This window comes from Arvicanthis niloticus, chromosome 26, assembly GCF_011762505.2.
Source record: "Arvicanthis niloticus isolate mArvNil1 chromosome 26, mArvNil1.pat.X, whole genome shotgun sequence".
Taxonomy (NCBI): Eukaryota; Metazoa; Chordata; class Mammalia; order Rodentia; family Muridae; genus Arvicanthis; species Arvicanthis niloticus.
Genome location: NC_133434.1, coordinates 4,814,860 through 4,840,213, shown reverse-complemented (window position 1 = coordinate 4,840,213; position 25,354 = coordinate 4,814,860). Strand labels below are relative to the sequence as shown.

Below are 25,354 nucleotides of genomic sequence, written 5' to 3'. Positions count from 1 at the left end.
ACCACTCCCCAGCAGTCAGGAGTCAGAGGTAGGAAAATCTCTGTGAGCTGAAGGCCAGCCTTGTCTATAAGGCAAGTTCCAGGACAGGCAGGGCTACACAGATAAAAAAAAAAAAAAAAAAAAAAAAAAAAAAGCCCTGTCTCAGGGAGAAAACAAAAGCAAAAACAAACAAACAAACAAACAAACAAAAATACATGAAGAATTACCTAGCCTATTTATGCCTCAGTTTTCTCATCTTTAAAATAGGGATAATGACACTTAGCTAATAGGGTAATTGAGGTTGAGTGAAGGAAATGGCATCATAGATTTGTAAAGTGCTAAGCACTTGGCCTAACCTTATGGAAAGTGTATAATAAAAGCTAGATGCTATTACCAATTATACAGTAATTGACTTTCTATTCTAGGTCACACCCTATGCTTTATGTTGGAGATGAAAAGATATGAGTATTACTCTCAAGGAGTTCAGACCTTAAGGGTTGGGCAGAGGTTCCTGCTTCAAATGAATAGCTATAGAAAATTACGATATTTCCACAATACGGAGCCCAGTGTGGGGGCGTGGGGTGGTGGAAGAAAGCTTATTCTAGCTTGCCTTGAGAAATCAGGAACTTCCTCCAAGAGAAGGTATGAGCTGAGCCTGGAAAGAAGAATGGAAGACGAGTCAAGAAAGGGTAGCGTAGGTGGAGAAGGAGCAAAAATGACGACAAAGAGCCATGAGGACCTGCTAGGGTGGCGAGCTGCAGAGTGGCTGAAGCATAGACAGGAGGCACGGAGAGAGAAACTGAGGGCGTGATGGCTGAACCCGATCCACTTGACTGTCTTGAGAGATGCTCAAGAAATTATCAAAGATTCTTCTCAATGCATCTCTGAAGATGCTTCTAGAAACCATTCATATGTGGGACAGCAACGGAGGTAGAAGACACATCCTGCATGTGGAAGACGGTACCAACCAATAGGCTGTCCCAAGACTGAGAAAACTAGCAGAAGAAAGCTTGTGAGCATATCCAAGCTCGAATCTTCTTGAGAGGGTGCATCTATCACCCCAGCCACCTCCGATGGTGATTGACTCTAGCTCCTTCAGTCTGAACACAGACTCACATCAGTGACTCTCCAAGGCCTTCTGGACAGTCAGCTTGTGTCACGAGTCTGTTCTACCGCTCCAGCTTCTTGGACTGAGTAGCTAGCTATTAGCTTCATTGGTTCTCTATCTCGCAGGTGGGTATTGGGGGACTATTCACTCTCATCGTATGTAAAAAATCAAATGTGAAACAAAAATACGTAACTCTTTAAAATCACACATAGAGGTTCTAGCCGGGGACCAAGTCATAAAAGATCTCTATCTGTTGCATTGAAGATATTCCCTCTTTCCTGTGAGTGATGAGAAACCTCTGAAAATTTTTAAGTAAGGGAACAATGGGAGAATTTTGTGTTAGAGAATTATCACTCTGACTGCTGTGTGTAGAATGGATTGGAAGAGTTACGGGGATCTATCTGTAGGGGAACAGGCAAGAGAATACAGCAATGGCGGGAAACAGGAACCTGAGGAAGGAGGCAGGGTTGGGGCTGGGGCAGAGCGGACAGATGCTTCAATAATGACATGAGCAAGACTTGGTATATGACAGAAGAGTGGAGGGAAAGGAGAGAGCCCAGGGAAATATTGGTACCCTTCTCTCAGATGTGGTCTTCAGAGAAAGTATATCAAAGTATATATATGCTAATATCAGTGAATTTAGGCAGTAGAATGGATCTTGCCTCATGAGTTCTGTTAAAGGATGAGGTCAGAAGAGACACTGGCCAGAAGTACAGGTCTGGATGTATGGACTTCAGGATATAGCTGAGACAGAAAGGAGAAGTGTGTCATGGGAGAAGAGAAGATAGTGTTGGAAAGTCAGGGTCAGATATTAGAAGTCCCGAACAATGTGTGTAAATCTAATAGAGATGGGAACACACAAGGAGACTGCAAAGAATCCCCAAAAGCAGCAGAAAAAGATCAAGAAAGGTTTCCCGTCAGAGTGGGAGGGAAGCCAACAGGGTTGAACACTACTGATAAGGACTACAAAGACTTAAAAGGGTGACTACATTTGTTCCCTGATAATTTCACCTTTGGGCGGTGTCAACCCACGCCAAACCACTGTGAGGAACACAAGATGAAAGGAGAAAGTGCAGCTTACTTACTCTTTGGAGAAGCTTGGCTCAAAGGTAAACTGGCTGGACTGGAAGGAACATTTAGTGTTGTTTTTTTCACTATGAAAAAGTTGTCAATATATGTATATGGTAAAGAGAGATGGAGTTTGATGATACAATAAATAAAAAAGACACAGCAAGATCCCCAGATAGGATCTTGATGACATGTTACTCCTTCCTGAATGCCTTTTTTTTTTTTTTTTTTTTTAAATTTGGCTCCAGAAAGAATACTAAGATGCTGAGATTTTCATGAGAACTATTAGGGTGCCACCATCTTGGAAATGCTTCATGTGAGAGAGCAGAGAGAAAGAAGACTGAGGCTCCTGTGAAGTATTGACATCTAGAACAGCTTCCGGTGACAAATAGGAGTCACACGATAGAATCAATGCATCTTCTTGAGACTCCAACGAAGATCAGATGTGGTGTCACCAGTTTCTTCTAGGCAGGGTTATTTTCCTCAGTAAGGCTCAGCCTCCCAGAACTAAAAGCATCTGGGGGAGGGAGAAATTTGCTTTTGTAGGTTCTGGCATGCTTCCTGTCCCGAGGTAGGCCTAGGGAGGGGCCTGCAGGTCATGCCTCTACTTGAAACTTCCTTTTCTCTCTCAGGGTTGTTATTTATTGAGACTTGGCTAATGCAGCCATCCAAATGCTGAAGAAAAAAAAAAAAGTACATATCAACTCATTCCCAGAATCAAACTTCAGAATGATTTAGAGATCAGTGAGTCAGATACATGTGGATTAAATTTCCCTCTAACTACACACTCCGTTAGAAAATCTTAGCCTGGGATTTGGAATTGATGGGTCCCATTCGGGACACCCAAGTTGTAATAAAGGGAGTAAAACCTGTGTTCATTTCTCAACTCTGGATCATCAGACAAGTTCTAAAAACTTCTGCTAAAGGCTGTGTAAATTGTCCATCACTGGGACACACTCGTACTAGGTGAGACTTGGGCACCCAGGTGAAAGCCCAAGCCCAACTTTTCATGGGCCATCTCAGGGCAAGGGCTGGCTTTGCTGTCTTCATTCACCCTTTCTGTTGGGGGGGGGGAGAGGGGGTTGGGGAAGCTCTGATTGAGGCCACTAGGAAAATGCCAAAATGAACAGTGAGTTCCAGGTAAGTTTAGACCCCTTCTTTGGTTCCCAAAACAAGGGTCTTCTTAAATTAATGAATGTAAATGAATTAATCATTTCTATTCCTGTCTAGCTTCCAACGAATGAGATTCAGATTATGATTTATTCATCTAGCTTCTGCGAAATTACTGGGGGATTTCCCCTAATCTAATTTCCTAACGGCTAGACTGGCTAGTTCCCTGGCTTTGCTCCCCGAATACTTGCTATCTGTGTCTTCTTGGGTTATTTCTGATCCACCACCCTGTCCTTGGGGTCCATTTCTCTTGAGCACGGGCTCCTTGTCCATCAGATCTAATGGAGCCCTCCTGTTCCCTCTGTCTTCTTCCTCCTCCACTCTCCTTCTTCCTTCTCTTTTCTCCTCATGGTCCCTACCTGTGACCCCCAGCTAGGTAACTGAAAACCCACCTACTTATTTCCCCTTCAGTAACTGGCCACAGTCACCTTTACTTGACCAATAGTTCATTGGTCACTGGGGAGCAAGGTTTGCACACAAAAGCTGGTATACATGGGAATTCGCTCATCTTAGGGCAACAAGATCTTGGGGTACAGAATTTAGCATTTGAATGCATAGCTGCCCCAGACCAACACCCAACAAATGAATTTAAGGTGAGTGCAAAACAGAGAGTAACATTATGTGTAGAACAAAATAAACATTCAAGAGGACTCGAGAGATGGCTCGGTAGTTAAATGCACTCGCTGCTCTTGCAGAGGGCCAAGTTCAGTCGCCAGCACCCATATCAGGCAGCTCACAGTGACTGTAACCCCAGCTCCAGGGGATCTGATGCCTCTGGCCTCCGTGGACACCAGCATTCAGGTATACAAGTCCACATACAGACACATATATATGCATGTAATTAACAATGACGTACACACACACACACACACACACACACACACACACACAGAGGCAACATAGTTCTTCACTTGACTCTGCGATGTCAAGTAGGTAACCATTAGTGTAAGACTCCTGTGCCATCTGTTGCAATATTAAAGGTTCAGACTGGAGAACAACTAACCCTGTTTTCTGACCTTCCTCTGTAGATCCTGGTCCTTTAGGCCTCTTCCATACTCATCTTTCTTTCCAAAGACATGAGGGTACCGGTGAGCTAAGATGTTAACTTTTTCTTGCATGTCTTGCTCAAACTTTGGGCAGTTCTCTATGCTCCCATTAAGTCATCAAGCAGACACACTCATTGACGCCAATATCTTTCCACCACTCTATCTACAACTGGACGAGGAGACACCCAGCCATCTCCTACAGAGAAAGAAGTCTACCAAGGGCCCAGGGGCCAACGGACTGAGCAAACAATAGGGTTAGGGGCTGGTTAACTGTGAATCACCCTCAGCTCCTCTTAATCTGTTACTTTGAAAAGTCTCTTTCCCATCTCTCACTTCTCATGATATTATCTGAGATAAAAGGAAGAAGCGACCCACATCTTGACCCTGGTTAGGGTGGAGATGGTCCAGGGCAATGAGGCTTCGTGTCAGGTGGCAGTAACTGGCAGCTCTCCACGCCTTGATCTCAAGGCTACATCCTCTCAAAGGAATGATGATGGGAGCCAGAGAGAGAGTCTTGAAGTGGAATGCTAGAACTTTGGGGTTGGATGAGGCTCCACACAGCTGCCCTGCAGATGGGGAAGAGCATGTAAGTCTTGAGTTTATATTTCTAGAAAAGGCTCCCCTACCCCCTCTCCTCTCTTCCCCCACCCCTACCCCCCCCTGCTGTATTATGGGTTTTTTGTGAGGTTTAGAAAAATAAACAGAATCTAATCATAACTGTCTGAAAGTGCTAAATAACCAAGGAAGTCATAACAGATTAGTAGTGCAAATTAAGGGTGGGGAACGGCCAGTACACTAGGGACATGAGCATAGCCCACAAGAGCAGGGGTTTCCCGGCCCTAGTTCATCCTCTGGGATGGGTTGCTTCTGCAGACGGCAGGCTGAGTCTAACTCTCTGAGAGACCTGGGCTTAGAAATGGTGGTATTAGGGGGGAGATGTAAGGGCCATTTCCTGGTGCTTGTGAAGATCTGGCCAAGGCCATGTAGCTCACCCATGGCTTTCAGGTAGGACTGCCTCTCATTTCTCCTGCCCCAGCTGAATCCCATGTCCATTTTAAGAAAAATCTTGGATGAACCAGAAGGACAGTATGTTGGTTAGTATGCCAGGCACAGGAAGGTGACTAGTTCACGGTCTCGCCTATATGTGGAATATTTGGAAAGTCAAATTTATAGAATTAGGGGGTGAGGTGGTTAACGAAGGCCAAGAGGATGGAAGGCACTGAGGTCAAAGGACAGGAAGAAGATGTCCAACAGATCTGCTATAAACTGTAGTGGTGACCGAAGCAATGTATTGTCCTCTAGGAAACTGCCTGAAGAGTAGATTTAAGGTGCCCTCACCACAGTCGAAAGTGTCTGAAGTGATCTGTTTGCCAAGTGCCTCGATCCTGTCATTCTGAATTATGTGCATGTATCAAAGCATTATGTCACATATTCTCCACAAATATGAACAGTTTTACCAGTCAGTTAAAAAAGAAAGAAAGAGAGAAAGAGAGAGAGAGAGAGAGAGAGAGAGAGAGAGAGAGAGAGAGAGAGGAAGAAAGGAAGGAAGGAAGGAAGGAAGGAAGGAAGGAAGGAAGGAAGGAAGAGAAAGAAAGAGAGAGAGAGAGAGAGAGAGAGAGAGAGAGAGAGAGAGAGAGAAAGAAAGAAAGAGAGAAAGAGAGAAAAAGAGACAACTCTTACTGGTCTTTTAGGAACCTATTGGTGGGGCCTAAACTCATGGTATGTTTGCATTAAAAAGAATGTAGAATGCAGTTCCAGGCTCTCTGTTGACACATGAACCCAGACTGGTGAAGAACAAGAGACCTCAGCCAATGAGCAGCAAAGCTGAGAACCCAGCTCCCCAGAATCCTGGGACAACCTTATGCCTCCTAGAACAGCTACTGGCAATCTTTCCAGGTAATAAGCCAATTCCCCTTTCTCACTATTTTCCAGAGTCATGAATTTGTATATAGTCAGCAGCTGTAGCCTCCACGACTTTAAAGTTCCTGTACCTTAATCTTAAGGTCTTTGCAGTTCAAATCCATAGTTCATACTTACTGAGCCCATGGTATTTGTCAGGCAAAGTGTAAACCTCCAGTAACTGTGAATAAGACACAGATCAGATTCCAATCATCGAGATTACTTGCAACCAACAAGGAAATGTTTAGAGTTCTTTCTAACAAATACCCATCCTTACACTCATGCCCAAATCTTTACAATACATGCAAAGTGGGTTAGGCAGTATAAGTTACTGGGGGAAGCTACAACCTGCAAAGTGCTCCTCTGGCTTCCAGAAGGAAGTCGCTCACCACCTCCCCTCTCCAGGAATAATTATGCTATGGTTTGGATATGAATTGTCTCTCACAAGCACATGTATTGGGGGCTTGGGTGTCAGCCGCTGGCAGATGGGTAAATGAGTGTGTCCTGAGACCTTTGGCCGAAATGATGGATTCATCCTCTAATGGATTTATTATATGATAGTATTATTGGGAAGAAGTAGAAAGTGGGAGGTAGGGCTTAATTGAGGCCAGTAGACCAATAGGGTCATGCCCAGTGTATCTTGCTCTCTGTCCTTTATTCTCTCTGTTTTCTGAGTACCATGGGGCGAGAAGACTCAGCGACATGCTCATACCTCTGTCATATCCTGCCTCACCTCAGGCTTAACACAGAGGATCTAATCAACCACTGACTTAGTCTCTGAAACCATAAGCCAAAATAAATTCCTCCCTTTTAGGTTGTTTTTCTTGGGTATTTGTCACCACAATAGAAAGCTAGCACAATACAAAAGGGACATTTCTAGCTTCCTAACACTGAGGGACAGGTAGCCTGGTTTATACTCCTATCAACAAGAAGAGAGTAGATAAAATGCCTCTTCTTTCTGAGCCTTGGCACCCACTTTACAAAACTCTTGTGAACCCTTATGAGACTCGAACACAATCACTAACCTCCTCAGTTCCCTGTGTGGCTCCCAGAAGGCTTCAGACAATCCAACTTATCTTCCTTCCTCTTGAGAGCTCATCTCATGTGACCAGGCACCACCTAGAACATGACAGATACAGGAGTACTGAGAGATTGTTACAGCTGATTCCCTTCCAGGGCACATAGAAGCCAACTTGTCATCTCCTTGCTAAGTATGACTTCCCAACTCAACTCTGCCGGAACCAGACCCCTAAGCCTTAGCTCAGCAGGACAAACCTTCCTTCTGGCTCAGCTTCTGTCCTTTGAGTCCCCCTTGCAATGGACAGAATAGTCGCTGTGATCTAAATCACAGTTCTATTTCAAAGTGAGCAAAGTGAGAAGCCAGGTGGAAAATGAAACCTCTAAAGAAAACAAAAAAAAACAGTCCATGATAGAAAAGCTACAGAGCTCTACACTTCTGCCCACATGTATCATAGCCCTGGTGTGCCTCTGTTTCTTTGTCTGTAATATGGGAACACCAAAGGTTTTCCTTTCATTCATGAGGGTGAAATTTGAAGATATATGAATGTCCCAACAAAGAGGAGCACAATACATGTATACTACTATCTTTTTTGTTCTCTTGTCTCCTACACACATCTCAAGTATTACTAGGCCTGGGTGGATCAGGAAAAGCAGTTTTATTTACTCTTAGTAAGCAACAGTATCACTCCACCTCCTCCTTTACAAGCCACAAAAGCAAAGCTCTCTGTTGTCAAGTCACCATCTTACTGTTGATACTCATACCCATGGATTGGGCCTGTGCTCCCTCTTGGCTAAAGAAGCTTCTTCCTACAGTGGGCAGGGGTCAACGCAGTGACTCACGACTGTCCAAAGTGCTGAGAGTAAGTGGCTCTCAGATCTAAGTGGAACATCTTTATGGGGACCCTGGGCTCCCAACTCCAAGGCTCAACATCATCGGAGGGAGTCGAAAAGGACGTTAAGAGCTGGAGGACCAGAAGGAGCACCCTGTGAAATGCTGTCTTCTGGTCATGGGGCAGACATGACATGCATGAACTCACCGCAGCCATGGTGACCTGCACAACTGCACGACCATAAGCAAACTAGGGCAGTCAGCATTCCAGCAGGCAGCTCCAGTGGACTCCAAGGATTGCAAACCAAAAAAATAAAAATAGAAATAATACATAAAGAAAACACATTATATATTTTTTATTTAAAATATATTAAAAATAATATATATATTTTTTGAAATATATATACATATATATAAAGATTTTTTTAAAAAACCCACAAGGTTCTCCTGTCTCCACCTGAGCTGAGGGAGAACAAAAGTGAAGGGTGGATCCTAGAGCTAAAGCCAAAGCTGTCTTCTTCTCAGCGGGTTGTGGGGAGTGCTCTTGGCATGGTTCCCCATGCAGTGCCTAAGGTGAAATCCATCACCAGTGCTGGGGACTGAGATAAGATAGAGGAAAGTAAATCAAGGCTCCCCAGATAAAATGACAGCCTAGGGCCTGAAAAATGTAGCTCTCCTGCCAGCTGTCCACTTCTGCAAGCTACAAAGCAAAGGTTAGGTGGAGAGCCAGCGCCTCAGACTCCAGGCCCCTCCTTGCAAAGTGGGAGGGAACTGTACTCTGCTCGGTTCCCTCTAACCCGGGCCCATCTGGAAGGAGCACCAGGCATTTTTATTGAACTACTCTTGGCAAATGCTAATCACCTACATACCTAAGTGTGTGTGTGTGTGTGTGTGTGTGTGTGTTTGAGACAGAGAGAGAGAGAGAGAGAGAGAGAGAGAGAGAGAGAGAGAGAGAGAGAGAGAGAGATCCTTCTCCATTTCTTCTTCCCAGTGAAAGGAATCAAACCTGGACCTTTTTCAGGACACAGTGGGTTATGCCTATAATCCTAACATTTTTGAGGCTTGGGAGTCAAATGCAGGAGGATCAGGAATTTGAGGCCAGCCTAGGCTACATAACGCAATTATCTCAAAAACAAAAGAAAACCATAGCAGGGCCTCAGCATGCTAGTCAAATGTTCTACCCCAGAGACGTGTCTCCAACTCTTACACTCTCTGCTTCACCATGCTGAGCCTTGCTTTCTGGTAGGGATAATGCACATGGTTCTTTACAGAACTGTTTTTGAAGACTAAGCATGGTCACTCCTGTAGAGCACTTAGCAGAGTATCTGGCGCATAGCAAGTGCTTGGTCCCTTGATGCCTAGTTAGACTCAAGACGAACAGAGATGCAGAGCACAGAAACCTCCTAAGCTTCTTCTGCATCTTGTTTGTATGCTCTGAATGTTACTCCCAAAATACACATCTGCTCACATTGGTCCCTTCTGTTGGACACTATTGAGCAACAGCTCTTTTCTCTGCCCTCTCTTACGGAGTCATTGTCATGACTGTCTCCAAATACAAGACTCCTCCTACCTCCAAAACTGTGCACATCCGACCTGCTGAGACTGGAGTGGTTACAAAGAGGCATGCTGACCAGAAGGCTTAAGTTAAGAAAGGAAAGGAAACCATAGCGGCCAGCTGAAGGCTTGGATGCTTTGAGGGAAGGGAATGCCTTGGAAAATATGGAAGAAAAGTAAAGAATGATACAGGCAGGGGGTCCCTCTGATCTACAGGGCTCACTACTGCTTCTAAAAGAAGACCCAAGTATCTCTGCATCCTCCCAGCCTTGTCTCCATCTATTCTCTTGTTGTTATCCTTTAAGCTGCGAACATTTCCTCTGTCCCTGGGGATGCTGTGTGATGGAAGACTATGCCTCCTGTTCTAAAGTTTTCTACAGTTCTAAATAGAGAGGGAAAAAAAAAAAAAAAAAAAAAAAAAACCAGACCCAGGGTATCTGGAGAGTCAGGGAACCTGAATCCTTCTATAGACTTGAGATAGGGTTTAGATAAGTATTGGATGTTCTGCGCACCTCCCGTGTCCCTTTCACCCGTGGAAGAGAGACACGTGAGGCAATATTCGGGTAGTTACCACAGACGAGGCTTTACTTGTAACAGCAGAAGCGGAAAAGGCGGAAAAGACAGGAAGAGGCTCTGCTTAAATACACCCTAGAGTGACGTATTCACTTCTGATTGACTGTTCACTCATTACCCATAATATGCCCCGGGATGGGCAGTGACTTTTGGCGCGCTTTTGCCTTTTTGCACCTGCGCAGTCCATTGTTTACTAGTGGGAGGACAAGATGCCCGCGCCATCTTGGAATGGCGAATGCTGACACGCTCACTGCGGCTCCCAACAATTGGAAAGCTAGAAAAGGTATGCAGTAGGGGGGCCAGCATGGGAGTGAAGAGAAGCCCGAGTGGGAAATACATGCAGAGTGCTGGGAAGGAAGAGTTGTCCACACCACACCAACAGTCAGCGCAGAAGATCAATCGCTGGCCACCTTCATTCAAGTCTTGGCTCAGCAGCAACTTCTGAGCTGGGCAATACTGGACCAGTCAACTTTTAATGTGGGTTTCTACTTTGGAAGCTTGGAGCCTAGTTTTGAGGTTTGTCCGAAGCTATGACATGACATGCAAGGAAGGCCACTTTACGCAGATGTATGGGCTCCAGTGATGGGAGGGGGTGTGCTGGGAGGAGGGCCACTTCAGGAAAGATGACATCTGGAGGTGACCGAAGGGGTTGCTTGGTAAAGATATCGTGAGCCTGGCAGGTGGTTGAGCCATCTCTCTCTTTTTAGGGTTCCTTCTCTAGCCCACTAGGGCTGGGAACACTTTGAAGAAAGTCAGAGACCCATGGACTGACACCCTCCCTTGGTGGAAACCAGACAGTGAGAGGCAGACAGCTATGATCAGCGAGTGACAGAACATGAGTGGATATACAAATAGACAAGATTAACTATCCCCATTGTATATACAAGAGGCTTTGCTAACACTCCGCCAATTAGAAAACTAATCTAAACAGCCACCGGCTTCCTGGCTCCTCTCAGAGCACTCTGAAACAGCTGTTCCCTTTGCACTTGCTGCTGGCCCTGGCAAGTGCCAAGACTTCTTCTTGGGGCTGGTCCCCACTTAAACTTCAAGGGCTCCTCAAGAGCAAGGGATTGTGTCACTTCCATCCCCTGCATCCCCTCTCGGGTTCTACTGCTGGTACATACGGCATTCCTTCCAGGTCTATGCCTCCGAGAAGCCTTCCTTCTGTAAGCCCGGAGCAGAGGAATCCTTGCAGCACTTTCCAGTCTCATTGCCATTCATCTGGAAGTCACACGACAAAGGCAGAATCCTTTGATGTCTGACAAGTTGAAGTGCAAGCAACTCCATGTCTCAGCACTAAGATTCCCCTGAGATTAGAAAGACGGTGATCATGTACATATAGGGTTAAAGCATGCATATATACATATACATGTGTGTATAGATATAACCATATGAATACATGCACATGAATACATGGTTATATCTATACACACATGTGCATGTATTCATATAGTTCTGATACTGTAAGTAATCAATGTATGACAGTTTCTATTATTATAAATATTATTATTATTCATATACTACTACCCTTTAATTTCCATTATTACTGACTGCCAGTTACCTGTGTGCCTAAAAAGCAGGTAGCCTCTAAAATGGTCCTTGATTGTCTCTATCTCTGGGCATTTATACCTTTGTGTATCCATCCCCTTGAGCGTGAACGGAACCTGCATCTTAACCAGCTAGATATGCAAAGACAAAGACAATAGGGTATGATGTCCATCATCAGAAAGTATGTAACTCTAACTTCTGTCTCTGTTTCTGTGTCTTTCAGTCTCTTTGTTTCTCTGTGTTTGTCTCTCAACATAGCTTTCTTTCTGTCTATCTCTCCATCTCTCTTTATCTCTCTGTGTCTCTCTCTCTGTGTCTCTGTCTTACTCTCCCCCTCTGCCATTCTCACCTTGAATGTTTTAATGAAGCAAGCTGCCGTAGTGCAGAGGCCCATGTAGCCAGGGCAGAGGGCAGCCTTGGTCAACAACAAGCTAAGAGCCGAAGCCCCTCAAAGACCAAATTCTGCAGATAACCAGGTGGCTTCAGAAGTGTGTCTTTCCCCAAGTGGGGCCTTAGAGCTGACAGCATCTCTGGCCAAAGCTTTGATTAGAGCGTTGTGAGAAGACCTAAGGCAGAGGACCTAGCTAGGGTGTACCTAGACTCCTGGGCCACAGAAATCGATGATATCTGAGTGTGGTTTAAAACACTATGTGTTAAGCAGAGCATACCAGAGAACATCTACAACTCATGAGAGTTGCAAGCTGGAGACCAACCTGGGCTGCAGAATAAGGAACTGTCTCAAAAAAATAAGCTCAGTGATAGAATATGCAAGGTCTTGTGTTCAATGTACACACACACATACACACACACACTCACGCATGTGAACACATACACACAGACACACACATATGAATGCACACACTTGTGCACTATAGAAATTTATTACACAAAGAAGAGTAGCCAATACAAGTTCTTTATATTCTTAGCACACAGCATACGTCACATGGAGTAGAAGTCGCACTGAGTGGATGGATGAACAGAAAGATGGATGAGCAGATGATAGTAAGAAAACTCACCCAGCCCAAGAAAGGTCTAAACAGCTAGTTCCAAATTAGGGTTATTTCTTTGTGCCTTCTCATTTGTGACCCCAGGTGCCTGCCCCCTGCTTACTGCATTTAGTCATTCTTTGATTTTTTTTTTTATTTTCCCCCTTTATAAAGAAAAAGAAATACAACTCCCTCTAAAATATCTGATCCGGGTGAATTGGCATGATTTCTGATGGAAAGCAGTCTTGTCCAGAAGGCTTTACCCACCCTGCTTAGGAATGCAGCTGCTGCAGATATTAAAACAGACCTGCTGGCGTCTGCACTGAGTGCTGAGCCCTGCCAGGAATGACCTCAGCTTGCACAGCAGGGTTCTTACCTATGAAATTCTGCTGCTCTGGGCTGGATCACAACAAAAGCCTCCTTCCCTAAACCCTTCTTCATCTAGATGCTTCAGACTGCACCCTCTGCACCAGTGTCTGAGGCACGATACCCCCTTGGAAGCCTAGAGCTCAAAGTCAGGAGAGCAGTACCATCAAGACTCCAAGAGAATACTGTGAGCTTCATTGTCTCTTTGCGAGTGGCTTTGGTTGAAGGATGTGAGTCTTACGGCTGACAACCCTCCACTCTTCTTCCCATCTCCTTCCTGTTCCTCCTCCCATAGGCAGTTCTAGTGGACTTTGTTCAGTTGACACCATAGTAAGTTTCACTTGTGCTATAAGGGGCACCCTCCAGGAAAGGCTGGGACACCTAAGGCAGAACCAGAGACTGGAAATCCTCATATTGAAGTCTTTTGATCATGAAGCTGAACTTCCAACCTGGTTTCTTGGGTTTCATTCTGCTTCACTCTGTTCCCACTATAAAATGTGAACCCATCAGACAGGAAGTAGAGATTTGTCCAATATTAAATTTCCCGGCAGAGTCTCCACCATAACACACATATCCCAGCCTCCAAACCCAGCCTACCCTTTTATACCCCCCAACAATTGTAACAGCTAAGGTTTGCCTGCCTCATTCTCTACGATGCAAAGCCCTTTTACATTCGCCGTTTCTCACGAGAACGTTACAAACTTTTTAACCCCATTCAGCAAATGAAAATATGTCAGCTCATACTATATCACCCCATGCTTGCCCTTTGTCCTTTTCTTCCATGTCAGCCTCTAGAAAGCTGAACTGAGCAGCCACACGTGGCTAGGACTGACGGCTGTCTTCAGGTCTGGAGACTTGGGTTTTTAAGTTCTGGGTCTGCTACTAAGAAGAGGGGTGATGGAGTGAGTGGCTTACTCCGTTTGACTGGCCAAAGAGCAAGAATGCAGACAATTAAGAGGAAGTGCATCTCAGTCGGAAGTGATCAATGTACAAATGAGATGTAAAATGAGAGGAAAAAGAATACCTCAGATTTGAGAGTTGATCGTGATGGGAAAAGTGTAGGGTTATGAGTCGGGAGACTGAGCTTTAGGGTCCTGCTTGACCCCTGGCTCACTGTGTTACTAGGACAACCTAGTTTCTCTGAGCCTTCACTTTCTCACTCATTATAAGTGATGAAAAGGTTAAGGCTGACAAACTGGATGACCTTCAGAGTCAGTTCTTGCTCCAAACCTTGATCCTCTGATCCAGTTTCCTCTTGGGAAGAGACAGTTTTCCAACTCAGTGGGCACTGGTTTGCTATTGTACAATCAATACCATCTGGAGCTTATGCAGGAAGTGAGGACCCCGTAGCCAGCCCCTCAGAAGAGGAGGAGGACCTTGTGCCTCATCGTATGCCCTTCCGTTCTGGCTCCTTTTTCCCAGCCTTCAACATCACGTCCTTGGGACCTCCTGTAGGTAACAAGATGAGCTCCAAAAGTCCTGTGTCCCTGACTGTCACTAGTCAGTGATTACTGCCCAAGTCAGTTATACTCCAGACAGACTGGCACTCGGCTGATCTCTTCCGGAAGTCTGGGCTGAAGGTTAGTCACAATCCCCAGTGCCCAAGGAGACCCAGGGGAGTCCTGCAGCTGCTCTCAGCTGTCAGCTGAACAATGCAGACCCTGTCAGGTCCCCAGCTGAGCCTTCTTTTAGGGTTGTTCAGATTGCAGAATTAACTGGAGGCCATTCAGCTGCTTCCTGTTCCTTGAGCCTCAGCATGGATTTCTTAGCAAACATTCTTAGCCAGGTCTTCATGTAGCCCGAGCTCCAGCAGCTGGGGGTGAATGGGTTTCAGCATCGTCTCACAACATAAATCCAAACTTCTCCCACTGCAAAGGACCCCAGGGACCAAGAGCCTCGATTTCCACACATGTCGGCCAGGCCCAGGGATGGAATCATGGCTCAGTTTTCAGGAACATTCAGAAGGTGATGTTACAGACCCCTGGGTCATCAACAGTGGTCTTCCAGAAACTGTCCCACATTCATGCTTTTGCCTAATATACCAAATATATGACTATATATTTGTTGAAAACACTTGTGCTAGTGAATACCTTCCACCAAGGTATGTCCTGCCTGCCTCTAGAGCTCAGGGCCCCCTAGCTTAAGTGACCTCTTCCATTTCCATAGGAATCCCAATCCTCCCAGTGGCTAGCCTAGCAATCATCAGTCTCTACCACAGCCCCCACTTCTCTCCAATACATACCTGGGAGACCCTCCCGAGTGGTGTGTAAGCTCAGTCTCCTCCTTCCCTATGAATTGTGGTGGGTGCTTACTTCCTGATTATCGGCTATCACAAAGTCCCACCCAGGAGCTAACCTTCTGGCTACAGTTGGAACCCAAGGCCAATTTAGGGATATGTAGGGGGGATGACTCCTATTACAGAAACCATGTTTCCAAATGGCCCAGAGTTAGGATCCTCATCCTTGCTGCCACCAAGTCCACTCTAGTCTCTTCTCTTGTGGGGCAGGAGAACGGACTGTCCAAGGAGGACCAGAGCTAAGTGACAGTCAGACATGGAGACATGTGGAAGGGAGTGGCCAGGCACTGATACGGACGGTCAACAAATACCAAACATAAGCCGAGAGACTAGCTCCATCCTCTGCAGCCTCCAGAGCAGGCTGGTTTCCTTAACGCTTTTCTCAAGTCCTAATGAAAACAAGTTGGAACCATGGCTGGGGCTGGGGTGGGGGCTGCAGAATGGAGTTTATAGGCACTTGCGTTTTCTTAACAGCCCCCCTCTCACTCACACATTCTTCTATGTTTTTCCCTTTTATTAATGTGGCATCCTTCCCAGGCCACTTTATGGGACCATGTGTGTTTCCACTTATGCCCTGATTGAGTTTGATCACGTCTCTCCCTATGAAGAACCCTTAGATCTTGCTCATGGCCTTCTTCACCTCGCCCTGCAGGGTCTCATCATTTCAGTTGCTCCAGGGTTCTTGGACTTATCTCTCGACTCAGTCCCAAGTACCCCATGATGTTTCTTCTCACGGTGCCTTTGCCTTAGGGGGTCATAACTCATCTGGACCCCAAAGAAGACAACTCAATTTGATGATTCACCCAAATCTGCAATGACTCCTGGAACCTGGCCCAATAATCAACTCTGCCTCGGAGGATGAAAAGAAAGATTTGCTACAACTGAAGATATTTCAAAGGAATGTGCTTCAAGCCCTGAAGGCCATTGCCAAAGAGCAGCTCTGAGAGAACACAGCTTTCCAAGGGGCCCCCGCTTTCAAAGGCATGGCATGCATTTTTGGAAAGTCAAGCTTTGGCGTGCTTATTAAAAAAGATATTCGTGGTGCTTGCAGCAGCTCTGCACGCTGAGCTTTTCTGGCCTCCTCAGCCCAGTTCCAGGAACCAGGACAAAATCTAATGCTTGCTTGTTCTCTTTGAGCCCAACTTACTTCCCTGATATCTGGAAGGTTGCTCTGCTTCACTCAGATATGAAGTGGCGGGTTTGGTGGCAGCCCTGTGATTGTTGAAAACATACCCTCTGGAAGCTGCAGTTCCTTCCTCTGTAAGATGAGAAAAGGAATCCATGCTCTACAGAGTGGTAAGCAGAGATGAAGTTGTACCTGTTCAAGGCCTGGCATACTGGAGGCCTGGCAAGTGTATGTAAGTTATTACTAATACTAAACAATTAAACAATATCTACTGACATGTTTGTGAACTGCTTTTATTCCATAATGGCTTACCTTGTTCCCTCTGACCTTCCCAGGATATCTATAGACAGCATCAGATTTCCCATTCCCTGTTCCGAAGGAATCTCTGGGTCTTTTGGAAAGAACAGTCCTGGGATGATTTTCCCAGCAGGCTCTGAGAGACGCATTAATCCCAGAAGGCTTGATGTGGGAAGTTTTTACAGGTACTGATCATCTGGCAGGCAGATGAAGCTTTGTTGCAAGATACACTTCTGTCTTCCAGATGGGAGCGTGCCTGGGAGTCCAAAGCTGGGACTAGCTATCTCTTCTCGGAGCCAGTATGGGAATATACATGAATCCATAGTCTCCTTCTGGCCTTGCATCCTTGAGTCAACTTACAGCTGGCTGTGCCTTTGACCCCTGGAACTTGCAACTATTTGATAATTTCCTTATAACCTCCACATTCTCCCCAAATATCCCCCCTTCCTCCCTTCCTCCCTTCCTCCCTCCCTTCCTCCCTTACTTCCTCCCTCCCTCCCTCCTTCCCTCCCTCTGTCTTCCAGGAAGAGAACAATACTCATTATAGTAAGGGCCGTGCTGGCTATTTCCCCATCAGATATGTGTTCCCTTCATTACAATGTTTATCAGGGAGCTGACTCATGACATGGAGAGCTTCTAAAAACCGAGTTACCCCACAATATTTGAGCATTTTTTTTCCTGAAGGAAGATGGAGTTAATGAGCAATTATTAGTGGCTGCACTGTCTCCCCCTGGTAACATCACATTGGATAGCATTAATTCCTAATTCTCTACCCTAGAGGTCTCATCTCCACCTTAGCAGAGCAGGAACAAGCCTTCCCCCTCCCTGGGGTCACCCAGCCTTTCTTGAGTGGGGCTTCTTTGGAGTCCTGTGCTAAAGAGTTCCCTCTCTCATCACTTCTGGTCAAAGTGCTTTTGTCTACAAGGGGCAGAAACCCATCCCCAGGAGCACACACGGAACATGGTCACTGCAACGATGATGTCAAGAATAATGAAGCACTAAGCTTCGGAATGGCTTTAAGTTAAGTCCTTATTGACCGTGGCAGTTTAGCTCCCTAGAACTCCATGACTACAGAGTTTGTGTTTTTATTATTTCAAATTCTTAAGCGAGAAAAAAATGGAATAATTGTTTCTGAGCAGCGCGTCGTCTGGCCTTGAGTAGGCTCCTAGTTGGAATATCTGTGGCTCAGGAGTAGAATACAAGGTAAAGGCGTGTTGAAGGGGCCAAAGAGATGGCTCAGTGGGTAAAGGCCCTTACTGTTAAACCTCCCAACATGAGTCTGATCTACAGAACCCATGGGGTAGAAAGAGAAAACCAACTCCCACAAGTTGTCCTCTTATCTCCATTTAGGTATGGGACATGTCTTCCCCCAACACACATGTATATACATATATACACACATACACAAAAAATAAATAAATAAATAAATGCGGGAAAAAACATGTTTAAGGGGCTGAAGAGCTAGCTCGACAGATAAAAGCACTGGCTGCTCTTCCAGAGGACCCAGGTTTGATTCCCAGCATCTACATGGTGGCTCATAGCCATCTACAACTCCAACTCCAGAGTATCTGACACCCTTTTCTGTTCTCCAAGGATCCCAAGAATACATGTGGTACAAAGACGTACATGTAGGCAAAAACACCCACACTCATAACATAAAATGAAAATGAAAAGTTGTTAGAAACAAAACATGTTTAAGATAGAAGAGGCCTCCAGCATCGTGGAACACAAGTGTGACCCCAGCTCTTGGGAAGTGGATGCAGAAGGACCAGGAAATGAAAGACATGCATCTCTATAGAGAGTTTGAAGTCATCCTGGCTTCCATTAGACCTTGTCTCAAAAATACCCAAACCGAAACCATACAAACAAAACAGAGCAGGCCCAGCAAGTGAGAGTGATAAATATTCCAGGACATAGCCAGCAGTGGTACCCTTCCAGAGGCTTGTCTAGTACACCACTACGCAGTCTGGGGTTCAAATAAAGGGATTCACCCTCGGTGAACAACCCATCTCAGTGGACCCTGGGTTGGAGCTCTGGGAACACACAGCACGACTGAAGCAGCTGCTGGCTCATAGCCCTCTGGGGAAATGGTGACGTTTCTCAAAAGAGTACTCGCAAAAATGCTCTATGAAACAAAGCTTGGAGTCAGAAGTCGAGGTTCTGATCCAGCTCTGGCCTTCACTCTCAGAACCACCCCAGGGGTTCACTCTTCTTCTTCGAGGTCTCAGGTTTTTTTCATAATATATATATAAAAAAAAATCACGTTATGGTGAATAATAATTAGTAAAAGGTTTCCTAAGCTTGCATCTTTGTCCTTTCTCACCTGCTTCATACTTCATGATGTCCCAGGAATATGTTAGATTGGAGGTGTTTGTCCTTTGTTGAGGTCCTCTGACAGATACCTCTCTCCGGTGACAACCCACCCAGCCCCCACAGTCAGTCCCTGGCGGAGGCTTTCTAGCCATCTAGCCATCTGGGGGGGGGGGGGAGAGGGAAATCAGGGTCTCTCTGGGGGATGGGAATAGATCCAAACCCTTTCTCTCCAGCCACACCAGTGAGGGTAGGCTGGACCAAGGGCTCATCTAACTGGAGGGTGTCCAGGTAAACTAGGAAGAGCAATGGAGATACAAAGCAAAAGCCCTGGGCAGGTGAGGACAGTCTGTGGAGTTGGAAAGGGACACTGGGGAATGTTGTGGGTTCCCAGGGGAGGTGGCAGGGGCAGAGGAAATGGTTTGTGCCACTTGGCATGAAATGAATGACATTCAAGGACTGTGCAAAATGCCATACTAATCGGCACCTGTTCCTTTTGGAGCCAGCCACCAGAGCCCACGGCATCTGAGGTTGAATCTGGTTTTGGGGCTTGCCAGGAGAGGAAGTGCAATGCATTAAGATCTACTCTAGTGCTGAAAGACGCGCTGGTCCTAAGTGGGTTGTGGCGGAGGAAGGTGACCTCAGCCTCTGTTGCCCTTTCCTGGCCTCAGATGCTGTCACACATCCCCAGCCCAACCCGAGGCAGATGGCTGAGAGGTCTGCAGGGGCCTCTGAGTATCCCCTTGGCTAATAGCCACATTCCAGAGCAGCGTGTGTTTCATCTCAGGCCCACAAGGTTTGTACTTCCAAGTGGAGCCAAAAAGAAAACCTTGGCCAGGGCTGCAGATTTCTTAGGAGAGGTGGGGGTCAGGGAGGCCCTCCAGGATGCTGAAGTTCTTTTGTTGGAGATATTTGTGCATTTATGAGAAGCAAGAAGCAAGGTCTCAGATCAGCGATACCCTGATTTCCTAATGCATACATCCTCAAGTCCTTAAAGAATCTGCACCTATGTGTGAACAGTTGTTTGCCCATTGCTCTTATCCAAAGGCCTCTCTTGCTCCCAGTCCCTAAGTTCCTGTGGTCCCCTTGGTTTTTCCTTACCCTGGCCTGAATTTCTGACCCTTACGAAATCAATGACACACAGCCCAAGGGCTTCATGGAGTCATCTGGAACTCCCTGCACACATGCTCTAGGCTTCCTGTCCTCTGAGAAGCTCTTCTCCAGCCCAGCGCCAAGTCTTCATAGATCAGGGTTAAACTGAACAGAGAGCAGAGGTAAGAAAAGGCAAGGACAGAAAAGAACAAGTGTCGGAGGTATGCTGGAGAGGACAGAGGTACAGAAGGGACTGGGTAGAGCCTAGGCTGGAAGACTGGGTCTCTTTAGAGGGTGGCGATGCAGAGCAGGAATGGTGGGAGCCCTCATCCTCTGGGGTTCTGCTCTGTGGCAAGCTCGGGGATTTCTGACAGCAAAGTAAACTGTGGTGTGCTGAGTTTACCCAGCTCCAATAAGCAGCATTTGGAGTGTTTAATGTTTCCTTCCCACTGGACTGGTTGACAGGCCCTGAGCTGCAGCCGGCCCCTGTTTGTCTTTTGGGAAAGCAGGGGACAGGGCAGTAGGTAGAGAACTGCCAGGAAAGCAGGCGGCACTGACCCCAGTTTGGATGCCAGCTAAGGTCTGCCCCCGTAGTTCAGAACTTTGTGAAAAAGGAATAGCCCGAAAGGCAGGCTGACACCTTCATTCCACCCATCCTGGCTGGGCCTGGGCACCTGTGATAGTATTGACCCTGCGTGGAGTACAGCCCAGCGCACGGATCCTTGTGTTCTGCTGAAATGCTGCCTCCGCACAGTGTGTTTCTGTGGATTGATGCAGGGGACAGTCAGACCACAAAACAAATCAGGAAGACCCCAGAGCTCAGCACGAAATCACAAAATAAACTCCGTCTGGCAGGATGCCCAGTCCAATGTACTGCTGGGTTTTATGCTAAGCAGAGATGAATGAGTAGAGATATGAGGGAAAGTAACTACTCCGCTTCTCTCTGGGAAAGACAACTCACACACCCCACACACCCCACACACCCCACACACCCCACACACCCCACACACCCCACACACTACCCCACACAACCCACACACCCCACATACCCCACACACCCCACACACTACCCCACACACCCCACACACTACCCCACACACCCCACACACCCCACACACTCCACACACCCCACACATCCCACACACCCCACACACCACCCCACACACCCCACACACTACCCCACACACCCCACACACCACCCCACACACCCCACACACTACCCCACACACCCCACACACTACCCCACACACCCCACACACCACCCCACACACCCCACACACCCCGGGAAGGAGCCGTTGCTTTTTGATAAAATAGATGCCCGAGTTGAGATGGAAAGGCCATGCAGTGAACACAGAGAAGCAAAGAGGAAGACCCAGGAGGAGCAGATATGAGTAGAGATATGAGGGAAAGTAACTACTCCGCTTCTCTCTGGGAAAGACAACTCACACACCCCACACACCCCACACACCCCACACACTACCCCACACACCCCACACACTACCCCACACACCCCACACACCCCACACACCCCACACACTACCCCACACACCCCACACACTACCCCACAATGTTCAGACAGCAAGGACAGAGAAAAACAGCAGACAGCAGCTTAGGAGAGGAAGGAGAGAACGAGGAGGAGTCGAGGATGAGGAAGATGAGAGGGAGGGAAGAGCTGGGCCAAGGCTGTGTCTCTGGGCAACTGTTGCCTATCCTTGTTGCATATATAAAAAATCCGAGAGTCTTCTGGAGCCATAATACAAGAGCAAGCAACCCTGAGGTGAGGAACAGAAGGGGTAGTAGCAATGAAGTCAGGCAGCAGTGAGGCCAATGACCAGAAGGTGCGATGCCTACAAAGTGATTGGCATGAGGAGGAGAGGGCAGGGTGATAAGAAGATAAGATGTTCCTCTCCAGACCTGGGAGCAACAAGGCAAAGGGAAAGAGCCTTGGTGTGTAGCCAGGAACTCACAGCTATCCTCCTACCTCAGCCTCTTAGGTGCCGGGATCACAAGTATGTGCCACCATGCTCAGCTCACAAAACCTATTTTTTAATCAAAAAAATTTAAAACTCAAGTGTTGGGGCTGAAAGAGGTGGCTCAGCCATTGAGAGGGCTTCCTGCTCTTGCAGAGGAGCAGGGTTTACAGAACCCACATGGTGGATCACAAAGACCTGTTACTCTAGTTTCAGGGAACCCAATGCTCTCTTCTGTCCTCCATGGACTTCTGCACACACATGGTGCACATAGACTCATAAAGGCAAACACACATATGCATTAAAAACACAATAGGAGTCGTTCACTGCCCAGGATTATGGAGACCGGAGAGAACTTAAGGATGCTGGGGTACTGATGAGGGGTGTATAAGCCTGGAAAGGTGACTCAGACTACTATGACTTTTGTTCACTTAACTCAATCATATTGCCCTGGGTTGCATCACTACTAGACAATTTAAAAATAACCAGGGATCTGAGCATGGTAGCTTGGTTAGCACTTGGAAGCTAAAGCAAGAGGATTGCTGTAAACTTGAGGCCCAGCCTGGGCTACACGGTGAGATCTTTTAGATGAGAAAATAACAATAAAAATAGCCAAGGAAGGAACATAGATTAGTAGCTTTAATAAGTCCCATGGAGCACCAGAGGTGGCTAGAGGCCAGCAGGATACAGAGAGAGGCAGAGGGAAGGGTGGGAGACAGAAAGCTCACGGCATACAGGGCCCTTGTGCCCACCCCCACCTTAACCACGGCTGTTTTATTGTTGGCAGTCGTGTTTGACTGTGCACCTGTGCAACAGTTTCTTGAAGGAAAGGCTTACTACTGTAGGCCCATAAAAGGATTGGTTGAAAAACCACAAAGGTATGGTTTCTCCTGGGAGACTCCACCAGCTAGGAGAACCACTCTCCCCAGCAGGGGTCTCACAGAGAACATGTGGAACACTTTTGGGGCCCGGGTCCCAAGTACACACACACACACACACACACACACACACAGAGAGAGAGAGAGAGAGAGAGAGAGAGAGAGAGAGAGACAGAGACAGAGACAGAGACAGAGACAGAGACAGAGAGACAGAGAGAGACAGAGAGAGACAGAGAGAGACAGAGCACAAGAATTTGCTGTTCTGATTTGGTTCAGGAATGGGATAGCCCAATTTGCCTGGGGCTAGGCCCACCCACAGCTGGCACCATGAGTCAATAATAACACTTGGAATAATAAATAACAAACACCAGCCACAGGCTCGGGATCTTTCAAAACAGCACACAGCTACCCATGATAGTGGAGCTTCGGTACATAAGCTAAAATCTCCTAGGCTACCCCAGATTCTGTTAGTTATCCCTAAAAATAAAACCCCACCTTCACCACCCACCTTGGTATCCTTCCAGGGTCCTGGGAGAGCAGGACCTAGTTTCAGCAGACAATTAGGCCTGGCCTGCAAAAGATGAAACCATCAGCTTCGTCCTTGGCTGGAGAAAAAGACATGTAGCTCAGAGAGCACATGGGTATTTCCCACACCTTGCAATCTATTCAAGGTTCAGGGTCTGTTGACATACAGAGCTTTGAGCTCCAGCTTTCTGTCTTTAGACTGTTCCCACCTGTTTATTCTCTACAGTTGCGGAGAAAGAGAGTTTTCAGGCAAAGCTGTGAAGGACTTTGAACTTGTTTAAAGGGGAAGCATCGATCTGTGCTCCAAATGCAGGGCTGCCCAGGGAGGGAACACACCCTCTGCTGGAGGTGTCCAAAGAGAAGTGCAGGTAGCCATCGGAGCAGTTCTGGGGGTGACAGGATAAGTGAAACAAGATTGTGTGTGTGTGTGTGTGTGTGTGTGTGAGAGAGAGAGAGAGAGAGAGAGAGAGAGAGAGAGAGAGAGACAGAGAGAGACAGAGAGAGACAGAGAGAGACAGAGACAGAGAGAGAGACAGAGAGACAGAGAGAACAGGTTCCATGCCACTATTGTGGAGATCCAAGAAAAACTTTGTAGAGCTGAGTGAGCTGAGTTTCTGTTTCAACCTTTACTTGAGCTCCAGTGACCAAACTCAGGTTGTCAGGCTTGCAAGCACCTTTACTCAAGGTGAGTCATCTCACCTTTTTACTATTTGAACAAACAGAAGTATCCCTTGAGAAGAAATTGTCCTCAGAGTCTCCAGGGAAGTAGCTGGCAGGGCTCTGCTGCTTCTCCAGGCCCCAGTCACCTGGCAAGTAGGAGACTTCTCAGGGAAGCTAACATGTGTTGGTACCATGGAGTAGCCATACCTGCAGGTCTCTGCGACCTGTCGATAACAACATGGATCCACTGCTTGGCTGACCACTTTCTGTCCGGTGTGTAGCAGGGTGTCCTGACACACAGAATGCCCTAGGAAATATTCGTGGGAGACGGAGCCTATAACTACGTTGACTCTAAGCCACAGGGTTTATAAGCATGCTCCTGTGCTGACTGGCCATGTTTAGCCCGCTGTTGGTGGGGACATGGTATCCATGCAGACTTACCCTCAGAGGATAGGGAAGGTGCTGCCAAGAGTTGGGAGCGGGAGGCATCTTGTGCCTTATGCTGTGTTGGAATCACAGCTTGTGTCCCGACAGACCACACCAGGCCAATGTAGTTTCACGTGAGAGGGGTTATGGGGGGCGGGCAAAAAAAAGGTGACAGAGACAAAGGGAGAAAAGAGAGAAGAAGAGAGAGAAGCTCAAGAGGGTCTGCCTTTTATTTAGGCTATGATGTAACCACTCGTAGGTAAATGTGGAAGGTAAACCAAACGGATGCTGGGAATGTGTGGTGATTGCCATGGCAACAGATGCGCAGGTCCCTGTTGCCTACCGGTGACGGCACCATCATTGCTGGGTTCAGAGGTGATTTGTAACTGTAAAGCTAGTTCCTAATAGCATCTCTCAGGAACTTCCAGACTTAGAAACCCAAGGCTTGCCCTGCTCTGCTTCATCCTTGCTCACTGAGCTGCAGTGTAGCCTAGAGACTCTTGGTGTCTTCCCTTCCTCTCCCCTCTGTGCCTTGAGCAAACATTAAGAGAGCTAATAAAGAGAGTCCCTGCAGGAAATGGAGATGTCTTGAGTGACCCAGGGAGAGAGGGCTCTGGCCATTTGTGGA

At 46.8% G+C, this 25,354-nt stretch overlaps 1 long non-coding RNA gene across 3 annotated transcripts; it reads right to left on the bottom strand.

Moving 5' to 3' along the window:
- Positions 1-745: 745 nt before the first annotated feature.
- Positions 746-23,880, bottom strand: LOC143438951 (uncharacterized). Of its 3 annotated transcripts, none has more exons than XR_013107467.1 (7): positions 23,624-23,880; positions 11,371-11,553; positions 8,328-8,407; positions 7,296-7,389; positions 6,409-6,451; positions 4,747-4,937; positions 746-2,830 (listed from the first exon to the last, which is right to left on the bottom strand). It is a non-coding gene; the product is annotated as an uncharacterized LOC143438951 (long non-coding RNA). The 3 variants fall into 3 exon arrangements; XR_013107468.1 differs by having other exon boundaries at positions 8,328-11,553; positions 23,624-23,686; positions 23,770-23,870; XR_013107466.1 differs by having other exon boundaries at positions 8,328-11,553.
- Positions 23,881-25,354: the final 1,474 nt, after the last annotated feature.